Genomic DNA, 17,746 nt, shown 5'->3' with positions numbered 1-17,746 from the left:
TGCAGATGACACAAATATGTTTTGTTCTGGAACAAATTTACATGAGTTAGAAAACATAATCTCTTCAGAATTGTGCAGGTTAAAAAGCTGGTTTGATCGAAATAAATTATCATTAAATTTGTCTAAAACAAAAATCATGTTATTTAATAATTATAAAATAAATAGGGCAATAAATGTACAGGTAGATGGTGTTGATATTGAAAGAGTTTCTAATAATAAATTTCTTGGGGTAATAATAGATGATAGAATTAATTGGAAATCACATATAAAATACATACTAATGAAACTATCAAGAAGCATATCTGTGTTGAGTAAAGCTAAGCACGTCCTGGACTATAATTAACTCCGCATTCTTTACTGTTCCCTGGTTTTACCATACTTAAATTACTGCTCAGTGGTGTGGGGAAATACGTATAAATGTTCACTTCATGCAATAACTATACCTCAAAAAAGAGCTATAAGAATAATTCATAGTGCTGGTTACTGAGATCATACTAATTCACTATTCTTAAATTCAAAATGTTTAAAATTCAGGGATATTATAGAATATAAAACTGCCTTAGTAATGTACAAAGTTAGGAATTATAATGTACCAAGGAATATCCAAATAATTTTCTTGGATAGAGATGGGGGCTATAATTTTAGGGGGAAATTGAAATTTAAAATTTGCAGTGCTAGGACAATGTTAAAAATGTTCAGTATCTCTATTTGTGGAGTAAAGCTATGGAACAGTTTGAATGTGGAGCTTATGAAATGTACAACTATAAACCAGTTCAAAAAAAGGTATAAGGAACAGATCTTTATGAGGTATAGGGAGGAGGAATTACAATAACATGCTATTGATAATATAAGTGTATATATGTGGGCATGGGTACATATGGATATATTATATAGGAAGTGAGTATTTGTATTATATATATATAAAATGCATAATTGTATATAATATCTAAGCATAATATGCATAATTATGATATGGGTGTCTGTGTACGTATGGATGTGTATAGTTATAGGTATGTGTGTATGTATGTACTGTATATATGTATTGTATGTGTGTACATATGCATAGCATAAGTATTTGTATATATATATATATATATATATATATATATATATATATATATATATATATATGATTTGATTTGGGCGATATTATGCCATGTTGGTATGTCTTGGTATGTTGGTATTTTTTTTTTTTTTTGATTTTGTTTTCTTTTGTATATCTAGTTTATTATGGTGGAAAGTGACGTTTGATTAGCGGTGGTATAGAGGGTTAGGATTTGATAAGTTATTTACTTCTTCCTAATCCTTTCCGAACATTATTATGTTATTTCCTTGTGGCTACACTATTCTGTTTATGATGATGTTTTGATGATTGCATTTTTTATTTTTATTTATTTTTGTTTGTTTGTTTTTATATATTCTTTACTGTTCGGAATCAATCAATCAATCAATCAATCAATCAATCAATCAATCAATCAATACCTTTGAAGGGTTCACCTTCAAATTAACTGCTAATCCTAGAGGTTCACATACTTTTGCCACTCACGGATATGTAATATTGGATCATTTTCCTCAATAAATGCAGGTTGGTAGGTGGCGCTTCTAAGGGCGGCCACACGCAACTAGAGTTCCACGTTTGGTTGTGAAAAATTTGTATTTTTTAAGAGTTAGCTTGTTTAGAATATCTTAAATGTTTGTGGGAAAGTGAATGAAAATAGTTGGATCAAACTGAGAAGGAAATTGAGTTAGCTAAGCGACCATATGATTGGATTTTGTGTGCTGTACTTTGTTGTGACTGTGGCGGTATATGTCAACAATGGCGACGCTATTTAGATACACATCCGGTTTCTTACATGCTTGCCGGCCGACTACCCAGCCCCTTTTACAGCAGGAAAAGGCATTCCTAAAGGAGGCTGGACTGCTTCGGATGTCCTCCAGACCCAGAGGATGTAAGGGAGGTAGGAATCATATCCGTAAAATTGAAACTGTGATTGGAAATAGGCCAGCGTCCCTAACCCAAGCCGCTACCATCGTATGCAAATCAGTGTTTGAGAAACAAGACAACTCAACTTTCCAACATATTACGGCGAGGCCCCATATTCTCTGTTCAGTTCAACGCAAACAAACTGTTGCCAAAAAGGCCTGTGCCCCTCGTATGTTTGTATGTAACCCAAGGTCTTTGATCAATAAATTGGATGAGTTCCAAATAACTCTGTCTCAGAACCAAGTGGACATCGCCGTAGTGGCTGAAACTTGGTTTTCAAAAGTCCATCCTGCATCTGCCATTGCGGTAAGTGATTATAACTTGCTTTCCAAGTGCAGAGAAGATAAGAGAGGGGGAAGAGTAGCAGTCTACGTTAAACAGGACATACCGTCAAAACAGCTGACAGAATACGTAGTACCTGACCTGGAATGTGTGTGGGTTTGGACTAGGCCGCGTCATCTGCCTAGACCATTGTCAGCAATTGTTGTCTGTGGGATTTACTTGCCCCCCAACTTATCTCATCAGGAAACTCTTGTTGACCACCTGCTAACTGCCTCCGATGACCTGCGTACTAAGTACCCTGACTGCGGGCTTGCATTTCTTGAAGATTTTAATAAAACAGACATTTCAGATATCTGTAGAGGAGGTCTTTTTTCACAAGTAGTGAAAAGCAATACTAGGGGTAATGCCATCTTGGATTTGATTATAACCAATATGAAAGATGTGTACCTCAGTCCTCAGATTTTGCCGCCAGTGGGCCTGAGTGACCACTCTTCTGTTCTTTGGGTTCCAAAGAACAAAGTCACAGATAACAAACCTCAGAAGAAAACTTTGACAGCTGAATGAGACAGGTATGTTTGAGTTTGACAGGTGGATTACATCTCACAACTGGTCAGAGGTATATGATGCTGAAGATGTAGTTGCAAAGGCTAATGCTTTCTATGCCATGCTTGAAAGTTCCATTGAAACCTTTTTCCCGATTAAAACCATCAGAATACATAATACTGACAAACCTTGGGTGATGCCAAACATCAAACGACTGATTAGCCTGAGACAAAAGGCCTTCAACAAACAGGTTCCAACTGTCTGGAAGTTTTATCAGAACCTTACGCAAAGAGCTCTTGCTCGATCTAAGAAGAGCTATTGTTTAGATCGAGTTACCTCTCTTAAAACTTCCGACCCACGACGCTAGCATCAGGAAATTATGAACATGGCAAATATGAAAAAGTGTGGTAGTAAGATAACGATCCCTGGACTTGATACAGACGATAAGTCCATCATCACAGACACCATCAACGCCAAATTTGCCGAAGTATCAAAAGCCCTTCCAGCATTGGACCTTCCTGCTTTTCTACCAGCTCCTCAAACATTACCAACTCTGCAGGTTTGGGATGTGTATAAAAGCCTTCTGGCGATCAAGATAAATAAGGCATCTGGTCCAGATGGCATATCCCCCAAGCTGCTACAGGAGTTTGCCTGTGAACTTAGTTTACCTTTCTGCCATATTCTCAACACCTCTTTTGCAAATGGCATAGTTCCCAGTCAGTGGAAACAAGCAGTTGTTCTGCCTGTTCCTAAGTTCCAGCCACCTACAGTAGACCAGTTAAGACCAATTTCCCTGACTTCTCAGTTTTCTAAGATTGCTGAATCCTTCGCCTTAAAATGGATTCTAAAGGACATAGGATTCGACAATCGTCAGTTTGGCAGTCTGAAAGGGCGCTCAACAGTTCATGCTCTTGTTATCCTCATTGACAGTCTTTACAAGGGAACGGACAAACCATCTACCATCTGTACTGTTGTAGCTACAGATTTTTCCAAAGCCTTTGACAGAGTTCACCCCAACACCGGAATTATGAAACTGATAAACATAGGACTCCGACCTGAACTGGTGCTATGGGTAGCTGATTTTATCTCCAATAGAAGACAGCGTGTACGTTACCGCAGGTCCCTTTCCAACTGGGAATATTTGTCTTGTGGTGTGGTGCAAGGAACCTTACTTGGGCCTATCCTATTTCTTGTACTTATTGATGATGCCGCAGGTAATGCCACCAATCCAGTGTGGAAATACGTGGACGACATGAACCTGCTGGAAACAAGAATCCTGTGCCAACCTTCCACTTTACAGTCTGACCCAGACGAATTGGTTCTGTGGTCGGATAGGAATCACATGCTTTTAAATATTAGTAAATGCTTTGCCATGCATGTTACTTTCTGTCGGAATACGCCATCACTGCCACTATTACAGATCAATAATATTCCTTTAGCTGTCGTTCCATGTCTGAAGATGCTCGGTCTTTATGTCCAGTCAAACCTTTAATGGGACGAGCAAGTGAAACAGATGGTTGTGAAAGCCTTCAGGAAACTGTATCTCCTCAAACAAATTAGGAAGTTTAATATCTCTCAAGGTGATTTGACAACCATCTACACGGCGTATATTAGACCAATCCTAGAGTATGCAGTCCCTGTCCGTTCTTCTGGAATCACAAAAACTCAAGCAAACAAACTTGAACGTATCCAGAAACGGGCTTGTAGAATAATCTTGGGTATGACATACACAGGGTATGCCTCAGCATTACAACATCTTGGACTGACATCACTAGTTGAGAGAAGAGAACAGTTGGGCCTGAAATTTGCTAGATCACTGTTGAAGTCAGACTTCAGAGACTGGCTGCCACCAATCAGAACACTAGAAATAACCAGAAACTGGACTGTCTCAAAATACGAACAAATAGATATAAGAATTCTCCCATACCTTACATGTGTCATCTCATTAACAAATATGGATTTTGATCTATTTTCATTTCACTTGTTTTTATGATTATATATAGTTCTCTAATGTAAAATTATATGTTTAAAATCGTTGTAGTGATGTTGCAATAAGTTATTTTAGTACCTAACGGTCGCTATCAATACTTTTAATGATTAAATTTGCTCTTAATATTGATTTTAATGTAAATTGATTGCAATTCAGTGTTAATTCACTGCGATGTATCATTAAAGACATCTTGAAAATAAATAAACGACCAAGGATAATATTTTTGTCTCATTTGTTTAACTGGGTTCTCTTTATCTACTTTTAGGACTTGTGTGAAAATCTGATGATGTTTTAGGTCATATGCAGAAATATAGAACATTCTAAAGGGTTCACAAACTTTCAAGCACCACTGTACGTCCTCCCACCCAGAAGCTGATTATTCATCCGATACCAGCACAACCCTAAATGGTTTGTTATGTTTTATTGTCCTGGGTCTGTCTCGAGAAAGGTTACACCACAAGTGTTAGTATTAAGGAGAGACTAGGAAAAAAAAGAAAATGTCACTGCCTGCCTCTGAATATCCGATGGAAAAATTTACTTTCCTTTTAATATGTATTTATTTATTTATTCAAATAAAAGTGTTCAATACGGCAGCACGGTGGTGTAGTGGTTAGCGCTGTCGCCTCACAGCAAGAAAGTCCGGGTTCAAGCCCCGTGGCCGGCGAGGGCCTTTCTGTGTGGAGTTTGCATGTTCTCCCCGTGTCCGTGTGGGTTTCCTCCGGGTGCTCCGGTTTCCCCCAAAGACATGCAGGTTAGGTTAACTGGTGACTCTAAATTGAGCGTAGGTGTGAATGTGAGTGTGAATGGTTGTCTGTGTCTATGTGTCAGCCCTGTGATGACCTGGCGACTTGTCCAGGGTGTACCCCGCCTTTCGCCCGTAGTCAGCTGGGATAGGCTCCAGCTTGCCTGCGACCCTGTAGAACAGGATAAAGTGGCTAGAGATAATGAGATGAGATGAGATGTATGCAAAAACTGTATGGAACAGCACTACTGTACGTGTAGGTGTGTGTGTGAGGGGGTGTTATGGGGAAAACAGCTACGCAGTGTGATTGTCTTGCTCTTGAATATAATGTAGCTTTGTCTAGCCTTCCAAAGCATCCAGAAAAGGAGCGGCTAAGGTTTACTGAGGACTTCACTCTGCACATAAGAACCACACAGACATCATAACAGCATAAAAAAGAAGAGAAGCACAAAACACCGGCCCTCTGAAGCTCGGAGTAATATGGTGCCTGTTCCAATTCTTGATTATTACACTCAAGGAGTTTTACCTGTCCAGATAGTGAAGGTCTCCAGGTAACGACGGCAGCTGTCAGTGTGTGTGGGTGTTTATGTGTGTGTGAGCGCCTGTTTCTGCCCTGTGGAGTCACTTAGAGCGCCGACGTGATGGGGAAGAGAGAAAAGTCCCAATTCACACCTGGAGCCAGGAGAGAGCAGAAAAAAAGATGGGTCATTATTTTGACATGCTAAAACCTGTAATAGGTCGAGCAGCGCAGCTGTGTTTGTTTGTGTGTAAGGGACATACAGTACATTAATACACATCAGCTTTAGCCAGAAGATTTATTTATTTATTTATTTAATACACACAAGTGTTTTACTGGGAAATACGCCACTTGTATTCTTCATACAAACTACATCCAGGACATTAAGTAAAATATTTAACAGTTATTCCACGAAATTGAGTCGTACCGTACATGAACTGATAGCTGATGCGGCATGTGGGGCTGAGTTGGCTATAAGCCATGTACGACGAGATTGAGTGGGATAACTGTTTTATTCTATCCACGTTCACTAGATTTTGAGGAACAGAGCAATTTTTTTTAAACGTCCGACAAAATAATTTCCGCTTAGAATGTAAACAAACCGGCGAAATGACAGGAGCAATTTGTGAAAAATGCTATAATAATAATTATTTTTTAAAAAAAGATACATTCTTAGCATCAAATACTTTTATTATATATTTTGTTGCTTTTTTTTTTGTATTTTTTGGTGTTTTGTTTTCAATTAGTTTTTATTTCTTCCTCGGTTGGTTCAGCAACATGCACCGCCATTTTGTTTTTCTGTACTCACGGGATATGAGCTGATAGCCGAGTAGTAGAGTAGCCAATCAGAGCACACGATTGCTCATATCCAGTGAATGTGGATAGAACACTTTCCAATATCCTCACTCAAGAGGATATCGATGATGTCACTCCCAGCGTTTACCTGCTGACTTGATGCCCATTGTCAAAATGGTGAACCAGTTCAAAATTAAAATTCTTTTGATGAGGTCACTTTTTTTTTTTGTGGATGTGTCCATATAATAAAAAGAACATTACATGGGGATGTGAAGATATGAAGTTTATCTTCTTTGCTCACTCGTGATATGTACACATACTTGCCAACTTTTCAAAATTCTCATGGGGGAGAAAAGTGCGTGAACGACATTTTCAATCAGACGAGGGTCTGATGCACGGTTGAAATGATAAAAACAGTGGATCACAATTAACTGCAAACCATTTGAAATTTATACAATTAAAGCGTTTTTGAACTGTTGATTTTGTTCTATCAGTTACTGTAGGTTATGGGATTCATGTATCAGGCATGAGAGAGCTCAGAGTGAAAAATCTGAAATAATACTCGTCTTGAATTTTAATATAATAACAATGAAAGGGAAGTCTTAAATCAGATTTTGAGCTGAAAAATCTCCTGCCTGAATATTGTATACATACAGAGACCCACAGGAAATAACACAAGTGATGCTTTAGAAGAATGTTTATCATTTCTTAAAATAGTCACAGTGAATGAAAGTATAGACCCCTTCGCAGTAAACGTCATTCATACGTAAGCGGAAATTGCGCGCACAGCCTGGACTCAAAAAAGACTCAGCGATGCCTAGTTGTTGTGTTGTTGGGTGTCAGAATCGTAGCAGCGATGGGGTTAAAATGTTCAGAATTCCAGCAGGATCTCACCCATTCCAAAAAAATCGCCGACGTCTATGGCTACAAGCCATCAAACGTGTAGACTGGGATGAAAGCACCATCAAAAACGCGCGGGTTTGCAGCGCCCACTTCATCACAGGTAAGATCAGGCTATTTATTAAATCTTTCTTTTTTATTCTTTCTAGTCTTCGTTTATTGATGTAGCAAAATACTTTGGTAACGTTTGTCTGATTAGCTGGGTCATAGTTGCACAATGTAATGAATATTGTTAGCATGTTAGCTTAGCTTTGCATGCAATTTTGTTTGTAGGAGAGGTCTCGCTTGACTCAAGCAGTCCAGATTTTGTGCCGTCATTATTTGTGTATGCCGAAAATCACAATTTTAAAGCAAGGATGGAAAGGTAAAATTGTGTGCCCTCACTCTAAATGCCAACTTGCGCTGACTGCTCTAACCTAGCTCCCGCCCCGTTCAGTTTCATTTCTGCTCTCTGCCTCTCGCTTTTTACGCAGCTCTGATTTCTCTTAGCTGCACTCTTTACACTATCGTTCCTTTCACGCCATTACCTCCTGCAAATTGCTGTTTAGTGTTGGTATTTGCTGTTGTAGCTAAAGCCACATTGCCATCACATCACCGGCATAATTTGATTAAAACAAAATGAATATGAATGTCCCATTGTTAATCAAGTTGTACATGCCCGCACATAACAATCATATGCGTCTAAAGACTTGTAGGCACGAAGTTTTTTGTGGGTGTACACTGAAGTCTCGTCAATAAGGTACGAGTATATATCTGGCCATTGTATACCAGGGAACTTACTAACATCGTCCGTCCACTCTTTAATTAAATGCGGATCCGGTAGGCGATGTCCACTTGTTAGAGTTAACTTATTTATGTAGCATTCTCGATCTTGTAACGACAATTGTTTGGCATAATCTGACAGCTCATAATGCCGGTCTATGGGCAGCGCCATTGTTTCTGAGTCCAGGCTGCGCGCGCATCCTGGCAACGGTCGGTTTGTTTCCAAACATGCGAAGGGGTCTATTATTGGATTGCATCAAATGTGTTTTCCTTCTGTAAGCTCATCTAAAAATACACAGAACTATAATATCATATATAAATAAAATTTTAATAAGATTTAACCAAAATAGTAACAACTCAATTAAATAAATACCGCACTGTCTTAGTACGACTAAAATGCATCTCTCTCACTAAACACTTTCCAACAGAATTTTTAAAAAGCACTAGAAATCCTATCCAAATCCTATCGGAATGCAGCAAAGGAATTTGCTAATTTGCAAACTTTGACTGAAAGTTTTCAAACAAAATGTAAAAATGGCACTATAAATACTACCATACTATCAAAATATACTCCACAAAGAAATTCACTCGAATGCAAAATTTTAGTCCGACCAAAATACACTCACTAGTAATCTTTCACTTAAAACCTCAAAACTCGATCAGAATCAATCACTTTCCAGATAATTCACTTGTAAACTTTCATTTAAAACTTTCAAACATAAATTCAAAATAGCACAAAGACACTACACACCATTCAAATACACTCACCAAACACATTCTCTGTCCTGCAAAATTTCACTAAACACTTTAGAAGTTGTACAGTTTCTGAAATGCTATGGAAGACGAGTTTAATTTCACACTCAAATGTCCTTTATATTCTGATTTAAGGTATCTTTACCTTAAAATGTGTAACTGGCTGGTCGAACATTTGCTTATCCATGGAAATTCATTCTCCCATGCAGCCTGGTATCTGCATTCATATTTTTGCCGTTTGGTATTTGGTTTAGTGGCCATGATGAATGAATGACTGCTTGTAAAAAATGTCGGACAGCCCGGGTGAATCCTACATTACGGAAATGACTGTCGTTCTGTTCGTTGATGGGTTAAAAATCAGTTGACATCAGCAGTGTTTCTCATATGATTCTGATTGGACATAGTCTAACTTGGCGGTAGGGATTTCCCAAAACCGGGAGATTATCCAGTTTTTAACAAATACGATCGGGAGGCGGGAGACGGAGGCTAAAATCGGGAGCCTCCCGCCGAAATCGAAATGTGTACATTCACCATTTGAAGATAAACTTCATATCTTCACACCACTGTGTGATATCCTAGATGTATACACACACTGGCCACTTTATTAGGAACACGCATCCATCCGCCTGCTGTTTTCTGCAGTTCTCTAATCAGCCGATCCCTTGACAGCAGCACAATGCAGAAAATCATGCAGATACAAATCAAGAGCTTCAATTAATGTTCACTTCAAACATCAGAATGGGAAAAATTGTGAACTCAAAGTGTGACTTTCTTTCACTGTGGCATGGGTGTTGGTTTGAGCCAGATGGACTGGTTTGAGTATTTCAGAAACTGCTGATCTCCTGGGGTTTTCACACACAACAGTCTCTAGAGTTTACACAGAATGGTGCGGAAAACAGAAAAGCAAAAAAAACACTGAGTGAGAGACAGTTCTGTGGGTGGTTGTTGATAAGAGAGGGTCAGAGGAAAATGACCAGATTGGGTCAAGCTTTTTTGCCAGGAAGGATATAGTAACTCATATAATCACTCTTTACAACTGTGGTGAGCAGAAAAGCATCTCAGCATGCAACAGCAGAGCACATTGGGTTCCACTCCTGGGAAGAACAGGAATCTTAGAATCAAGAACAAGTTCTTATTAAAGTGGCTGATATATACACACAGGTAGTCGTCGACTTACAACCTATGCGACTTACGACCGATCGACTTTACGACCGTCTGGTTATGACTGGCAAGTGTTTCCCAGCTGAGCTAGCTGAGCATACGACAGTTTCCGCCCCAGCTCCCGGCAGTGACTCTCGCCACGTACAACAGTTTGCGCCCCAGCTCCCGGCAGCGACTCTCACCGCATACAACAGTTTTCCGCCCCAGCTCCCGGCAGCGCCTCTCGCCGCGTACAACAGTTTCCGCCCCAGCTCCAGGCACACGCGCAGTCTCTCTCGTGCTCCGTCATACAGTTTCCGCCCCAGCTCCTGGTTTATGAAACGAGCAAATCCTCCCGCCAGCCCGAGCACTGCAACAGCTGATGATGACGTAGACGACCCACAGCCAAGCACCAGTGATGCCAGCGGTCACTAAGTTTTGTATTTTGCTATGTTTTACATTTGTATTTTAGTATGTTTCAAACTAAAATGTTTTCTATTTTTCACACCTGTATTTCGTATTTTTTGTTTTGCACACTCATTCTCATTATCTCGAGCCGCTTTATCCTTCTACAGGGTCGCAGGCAAGCTGGAGCCTATCCCAGCTGACTACGGGCGAAAGGCGGGGTACACCCTGGACAAGTCGCCAGGTCATCACAGGGCTGACACATAGACACAGACAACCATTCACACTCACACCTACGGTCAATTTAGAGTCACCAGTTAACCTAACCTGCATGTCTTTGGACTGTGGGGGAAACCAGAGCACCCGGAGGAAACCCACGCGGACAACATGCAAACTCCGCACAGAAAGGCCCTCGCCGGCCCCGGGGCTCGAACCCAGGACCTTCTTGCTGTGAGACGACAGCGCTAACCACTACACCACCGTGCCGCCCTGTTTTGCACATATTAAACGAATTGTACTGTACACAGTGTAGTATGCAGTGTTTGACTTAAACAAAATAATGAGCCAAGGTAATGAAATAAGAAAATGTTGATAAAATAAGACTTTAAGATGATTACAATATCATTACACATCACAATATACTTACGTTCATTTAACATAGGCCGACTTACGACCAGATCGGTTTACAACCGGTCAGTCGTAACCAAACGCAGTCGTGAGTCGACGACTACCTGTATGTATATATACCGGTGTGTGTGTGTGTGTGTGTATATATATATATATATATATATATATATATATATATATATATGGCCACACAGAAAACATCTTCCTGTATATACAAACCCAAAAAAGAAAGAAAAAAGGACAGATTTTATTTTTAACCTCTGGGAAATGGTCATGTTTTTGCTGCTACAAAACATGAGTCTGCTTCACCAAATCATACAATACAGTCCCTATTGCTTTCTGCTATTAATGCAACAACAAGATGTTCTTTCAGGTTCTTCCCCACTTCTCTAATTGGCAGAGGTTCTCTATATCTACAAAGGAAAGGTTAGATCAGCACAGAAGGTCATACAGTTGGATTCCAGAGATTGACAACTCAGTCAGTAGGATTTATGAACACTATATATTTTACCATCTGCGTCCAAATAAGATTATATACACTCATACACTCATATACGCAGGTAGTATTAACTGGAAAACACTATATGGCCCCCTGACCATCACATCCATATGTGGTTCTTCCCCAAACTGGCGCCACAAAGTTGGAATCACACAGCTGTACCGAACTGTAGCATTACAATTTCCCTTCACTGGAACTAAGAGACCCAAACCTGTTGAGAAATGAAATTCCCCTGTACACAAAGCAAGCTCCATGAAGACATGGTCTGCCAATGTCAGAGTGGAAGAACTCGAGTGTCCTGCACAGAACCTTGACTGAAGTCAACTCCACTGAACACCTTTAAGATGAACTGGAACACTGACTGCACTCCAGACCCACTACCAGTGCCCAATCTCACAAATGCTCTTGAAACTGAATGAAGAGAAATCCCCACAGCCGCACTCCAAAATCTAGTGGAGAGCCTTTGCAGAAGAGTGGGGCCTGTTATAACAAAAAACAGGGGACCAACTCCATGTTAGTGCCCATGGGCATACGTGTGTGATGATCGGGTGTCCATATACTTTTGGCCATAGAGGTAGTGTATTTCTGGTTTCCAGTTAACCAATGCTCTCAAGTCTCACGCATTGGGCGTGAGACACACAAATTTCAAGCAGTTCACACGCTCACACGCCACACCTTGTATCTCTCACGCACAGAAATTACTAGGACAAAGCCCACCAAGGTGCACCGCTATTTTTTAACTGTGGACGAAGAGCAGGCATCAAGCGGTTTCCCAAACAGAGTTCAGAAATAGCTTGCCACACACCAGTCAATAAATTGAGAAATGTAGCTACCCAACAGCCAATCAAAAAATAGCATTGTTGTATCTGGGTAAAATTTACGTGATCCCGCCAATAACTTTCCAAAGAAGACGATGCGGTGAAGTGCAGACCGACACACATTGGACGACGTGGGAGCGCCATATTCGATGAGTAGCCTACAGTATGGTAAGTCATCTCATCATATGATTTTGTATTTCCTGAACGAAATTAGTATTTGCATTACAAAAATAATGAGAGCTGATGTTGGGGAATATTGTCTCCAGCTAATAATGTTAACTATCAGTTTGACCAGAGTCTGAGCTTGTCTAGCCACTTCAATCTTGAATCCTTGCTAATTTCAGCAGCTACACTACCGTTCAAAAGTTTGGGGTCACTTTGAAATTTCCTTATTTTTGAAAGAAAAGCACTGTTCTTTTCAATGAAGATCACTTTAAACTAATCAGAAATACACTCTATACATTGCTAATGTGGTAAATGACTATTCTAGCTGCAAATGTGTGGTTTTTGGTGCAATATCTCCATAGGTGTATAGAGGCCCATTTCCAGCAACTCTCACTCCAGTGTTCTAATGGTACAATGTGTTTGCTCATTGCCTCAGAAGGTTAATGGATGATTAGAAAACCCTTGTACAATCATGTTAGCACAGCTGAAAACAGTTTAGCTCTTTAGAGAAGCTATAAAACTGACCTTCCTTTGAGCAGATTGAGTTTCTGGAGCATCACATTTGTGGGGTCGATTAAATGCTCAAAATGGCCAGAAAAATGTCTTGACTATATGTGGCAGCGGGGGCGTGGTCAAGCGCCGGTCTGTGACAGGAGGGCAGAGTCAGGGAAGGTGAGTGGCAGAATCACTACACCTGAGAGCAATTAACCTGTGTTTGTGTGTCTTCCCAGTGACCGCGCCCTATATAAGGAGGGAGAGCAGACAGCAGAGGAGCTCAACCCTGAACGAGACACTCGTCATGTGTGTGTGTCTGTTTGAATTGTTAGACTGAAAAGTGTGACAATAAACGCTAAGTTGGACCTGATCTCTGTCCTGCCGTCCTCTGTGCTCCACCCACCAGTATTGAACTACTACAGTGGTGCCGAAACCCAGGACCTGGAGCACAGCAGCCTCACAGCCCCATGGAGTCCTTCCCGTTCGCTGAACTGGTCCACGCCCTCGCCACGGCCTAGCAAAGCCAGCACCAGGCGCTACTCACCCTCCAAAAGGAGTAGGAACAGCGGTTTGAGGCCCTGGTGTTGGCCCAGCGAGAAGATCGACAGGCGTTCCGGCACCTCCTCGCGTCGGCGGGGTCCACCAGCGCTCTTACCGCAGGCCCGTCTCCCCTCACCATAACCAAGATGGGCCCGCAGGACGACCCCGAGGAGTTCATCACGCTCTTTGAGCAAGTCGCCGAAGCCTCGGGGTGGCCGATGGAGCAGCGCGCGGCGCGCCTCCTCCCTCTGCTCACGGGAGAAGCACAGCTGGCCGCGCTACAGCTCCCCGCCGACCGCCGGCTGGCCTACGCAGACCTCCGCCGGGCCGTCCTCCAGTGCGTGGGGCGCACACCAGAACAGCAGCGCCAGCTCTTCCGCGCGCTGCGCTTGGAGGAAGTCGGCCGGCTGTTCGCGTTTGGCCAGCAGCTCCGGGGCGCCTGCTGGTGGTGGTTGAGGGCTGACAACCGTGACACCGAAGGAATCATCGACCAGGTGGCGCTGGAACAGTTCATCGCTCGCTTGCCAGCAGGAACTGCGGAGTGGGTCCGGTGCCACCGCCCGGCGTCGCTGGATCAGGCAGTCGAGCTAGCGGAGGACCATTTAGAGGCTGTCCCGGTGGCAGGACAGCAGATGGCATCTTCTCTTCTCTCCTCTTCTCTCTCTCTCTCCCCCTCCTCCTGTGTCCCGTCCTCGCCCCATTCCCCCACCGTGGAGGCGGGGGCCGGCACCACCCCAGCCGGCCTGCCGCACCCGCGGTGCCCTCCCTTTCTCCCTTCTGTGTCTGTCTCTCCCCCACCTCAGGTGAGTGAGCCCCAGATCACCGGTGCAGAGGGAAAGCCCAGGCCGGTTTGCTGGCACTGCGGGGAGCCGGGCCACATTCAACAGCAGTGCACGGCAATGGAAGTGGGTGCGGTGGTTCGGATCCCCGACGCGCCAGAGGCCGCCCTCGATCGGGCCGGAGCATATCGCATACCGGTGAGTATCCAAGGGGCTACATATCAGGCGTTGGTGGATTCTGGTTGTAATCAGACCTCAATTCGCCAAAGCCTGGTTCAAAACGAGGCATTGGGGGGAGCACAAGGGGTGAAGGTGTTGTGTGTGCACGGGGATGTTCACCACTACCCTTTGGTGTCGGTCCACATTATTTTCAGAGGGGAAAAATTCATAGTGAAGGCGGCGGTTAATCCTCGCCTTACCCACTCTTTAATGTTGGGGACTGATTGGCCAGGATTTCGGGGTTTAATGACACACCTAGTAAAGAGTGGGTCCTGCCATTTGACAGGGGGAGGTCCCGGTGTCGCTTTGGCGGGAGCAGCTGTCGCAGAGCAATCTACGTCATCTCTGCGTCAGAGTGAGGAGCCGCCGGCTCCTCCTCTCTCTATTGGGGAATCCCTCGCGGATTTCCCATTAGAGCAGTCGCGAGACGAGACTCTGTGGCATGCGTTTGACCAAGTGAGATTAATCAATGGTCAAACGCTCCAGCCGAACGCCACCCCGTCCTTCCCCTACTTCGTGATTATGAAGGATAGGTTATACCGTGTGACCCAGGACACTCAAACTAAAGAGCGAGTCACGCAGCTTTTAATTCCGAAGAGCCGCCGGGAATTGGTATTCCAGGCGGCTCACTTTAATCCCATGGCTGGACACTTAGGGCAGGATAAAACACTAGCCCGAATAATGGCCCGATTCTATTGGCCAGGGATTCGCGACGATGTCCGTAGGTGGTGTACGGCATGCCGCGAATGCCAGTTAGTAAATCCAGCGGCCATTCCAAAAGCGCCTTTGCGCCCTCTACCGTTAATCGAGACCCCGTTCGAAAGAATTGGGATGGATCTCGTCGGGCCATTAGATCGGTCAACACGAGGGTACCACTTTATATTAGTTCTAGTGGACTATGCAACGCGATACCCAGAAGCAGTGCCTCTTCGCAATATCTCAGCATGCAGTATTGCAGAGGCACTCTTCCGCGTCATCTCCCGAGTTGGAATCCCGAAAGAGATTCTGACTGATCAAGGCACCTCGTTTATGTCACAAACACTGAAGGAACTGTATGGGTTATTAGGTATTAAGCCGATCCGCACCAGCGTGTATCACCCACAAACGGACGGTTTAGTGGAACGGTTTAATCGCACCCTTAAAAACATAATTAAAAAATTTGTAAGTGAGGACGCGCGTAACTGGGATAAATGGCTCGAACCCTTGCTCTTTGCAGTGCGAGAGGTCCCCCAAGCCTCCACGGGGTTCTCCCCGTTTGAATTATTATATGGGCGTAAGCCGCGCGGCATTTTAGATGTGCTGCGAGAAAATTGGGAGGAGGGACCTTCACCAAGCAAAAATGAAATTCAATACGTCATTGACCTGCACGCAAAACTTCACACACTCACACACCTAACCCAGGAGAATTTGCGGCAGGCCCAAGAACGGCAAACCCGCCTGTACGACAAGGGTACGCGCCTTAGAGAGTTCAGAACCGGAAGAGAAAGTACTCGTACTGTTGCCCACATCGAGCTCTAAAATTAGTCGCCAAGTGGCAAGGACCCTTTGAGGTCACACGGCGAGTAGGGGACGTCGACTATGAGGTGAAGCGAACGGACAGGGGTGGGGCGCTACAGATTTACCACCTCAACCTACTCAAACTCTGGAACGAGGAGGTCCCCATGGCGTTGGTGTCGGTGGTTCCGGAGAAGGCGGAGCTGGGGCCGGAGGTTCAAAAAGGAACATTAGCATCACGTCCCTCTCCGGTCCCCTGTGGAGACCACCTCTCCCCGACCCAACTTGCAGAGGTTGCCCAGTTGCAGACCGAGTTTTCGGACGTGTTCTCGCCCCTGCCCGGTCGCACTAACCTCATAGAGCACCACATAGAGATGCCCCCGGGGGTGGTAGTGCATAGCCACCCTTACAGGCTACCCGAACACAAAAAAAAGGTGGTTCGGGAAGAACTTCAGACCATGCTCGAAATGGGCATCGTCGAGGAGTCCCACAGTGACTGGAGCAGCCCGGTGGTTTTGGTACCCAAGGCCGACGGGTCGGTCCGGTTCTGTGTGGACTACAGAAAAGTCAACGCGGTGTCTAAATTCGACGCATACCCAATGCCTCGTATTGATGAGTTGCTCGATCGACTAGGCACGGCTCGCTTTTATTCGACACTGGATTTGACGAAGGGATATTGGCAGATCCCCTTGACTCCACTATCCCGAGAAAAAACGGCCTTTTCCACACCGTTTGGGTTACACCAATTCATCACACTTCCATTTGGGCTGTTTGGGGCGCCCTCTACGTTTCAGCGGCTGATGGACCGGGTCCTCCGCCCCTATGCGGCCGCCTATCTTGATGACATCATCATATATAGTAATGACTGGCCAAGGCACCTGGAACACCTCAGGGACGTCCTTAGGTCGCTGAGGCAAGCGGGTCTCACAGCCAACCCGAAGAAGTGTGCGATTGGGCGGGTGGAAGTACGGTATCTGGGCTTCCACTTGGGCAACGGGCTGGTGCGTCCCCAAATTAATAAGACAGCAGCGATTGCGGCTTGCCCGAGGCCCAAGACCAAAAAGGGGGTGAGACAGTTCCTGGGGCTGGCTGGCTATTATCGTAGGTTTATACCTAATTATTCGGATGTCACCAGCCCGCTGACTGATCTCACTAAAAAGGGGGCACCAGATCCGGTCCAGTGGACGGAGCAATGCCAGCGGGCTTTCTCTGAGGTAAAGGCTGCACTGTGTGGGGGGCCACTATTACACTCCCCTGACTTTTCTCTCCCTTTTGTGTTGCAGACCGACGCGTCGGA

General features: G+C 43.9%; 1 protein-coding gene across 1 annotated transcript in view; it reads right to left on the bottom strand.

Moving 5' to 3' along the window:
* Positions 1-17,746, bottom strand: part of map2 (microtubule-associated protein 2) — a 349,408-nt gene that overhangs the window by 157,953 nt on the left and 173,709 nt on the right. The window contains exon 3 of the mRNA XM_060928995.1: positions 6,068-6,213. The gene's annotated coding sequence lies outside the window, so the exon portion shown is untranslated. The remainder of the gene's footprint in view (positions 1-6,067; positions 6,214-17,746) is intronic.

Source organism: Neoarius graeffei, chromosome 9, assembly GCF_027579695.1.
Source record: "Neoarius graeffei isolate fNeoGra1 chromosome 9, fNeoGra1.pri, whole genome shotgun sequence".
NCBI classification, from domain to species: domain Eukaryota; kingdom Metazoa; phylum Chordata; class Actinopteri; order Siluriformes; family Ariidae; genus Neoarius; species Neoarius graeffei.
This window is presented reverse-complemented; position numbering and strand designations above follow the sequence as displayed.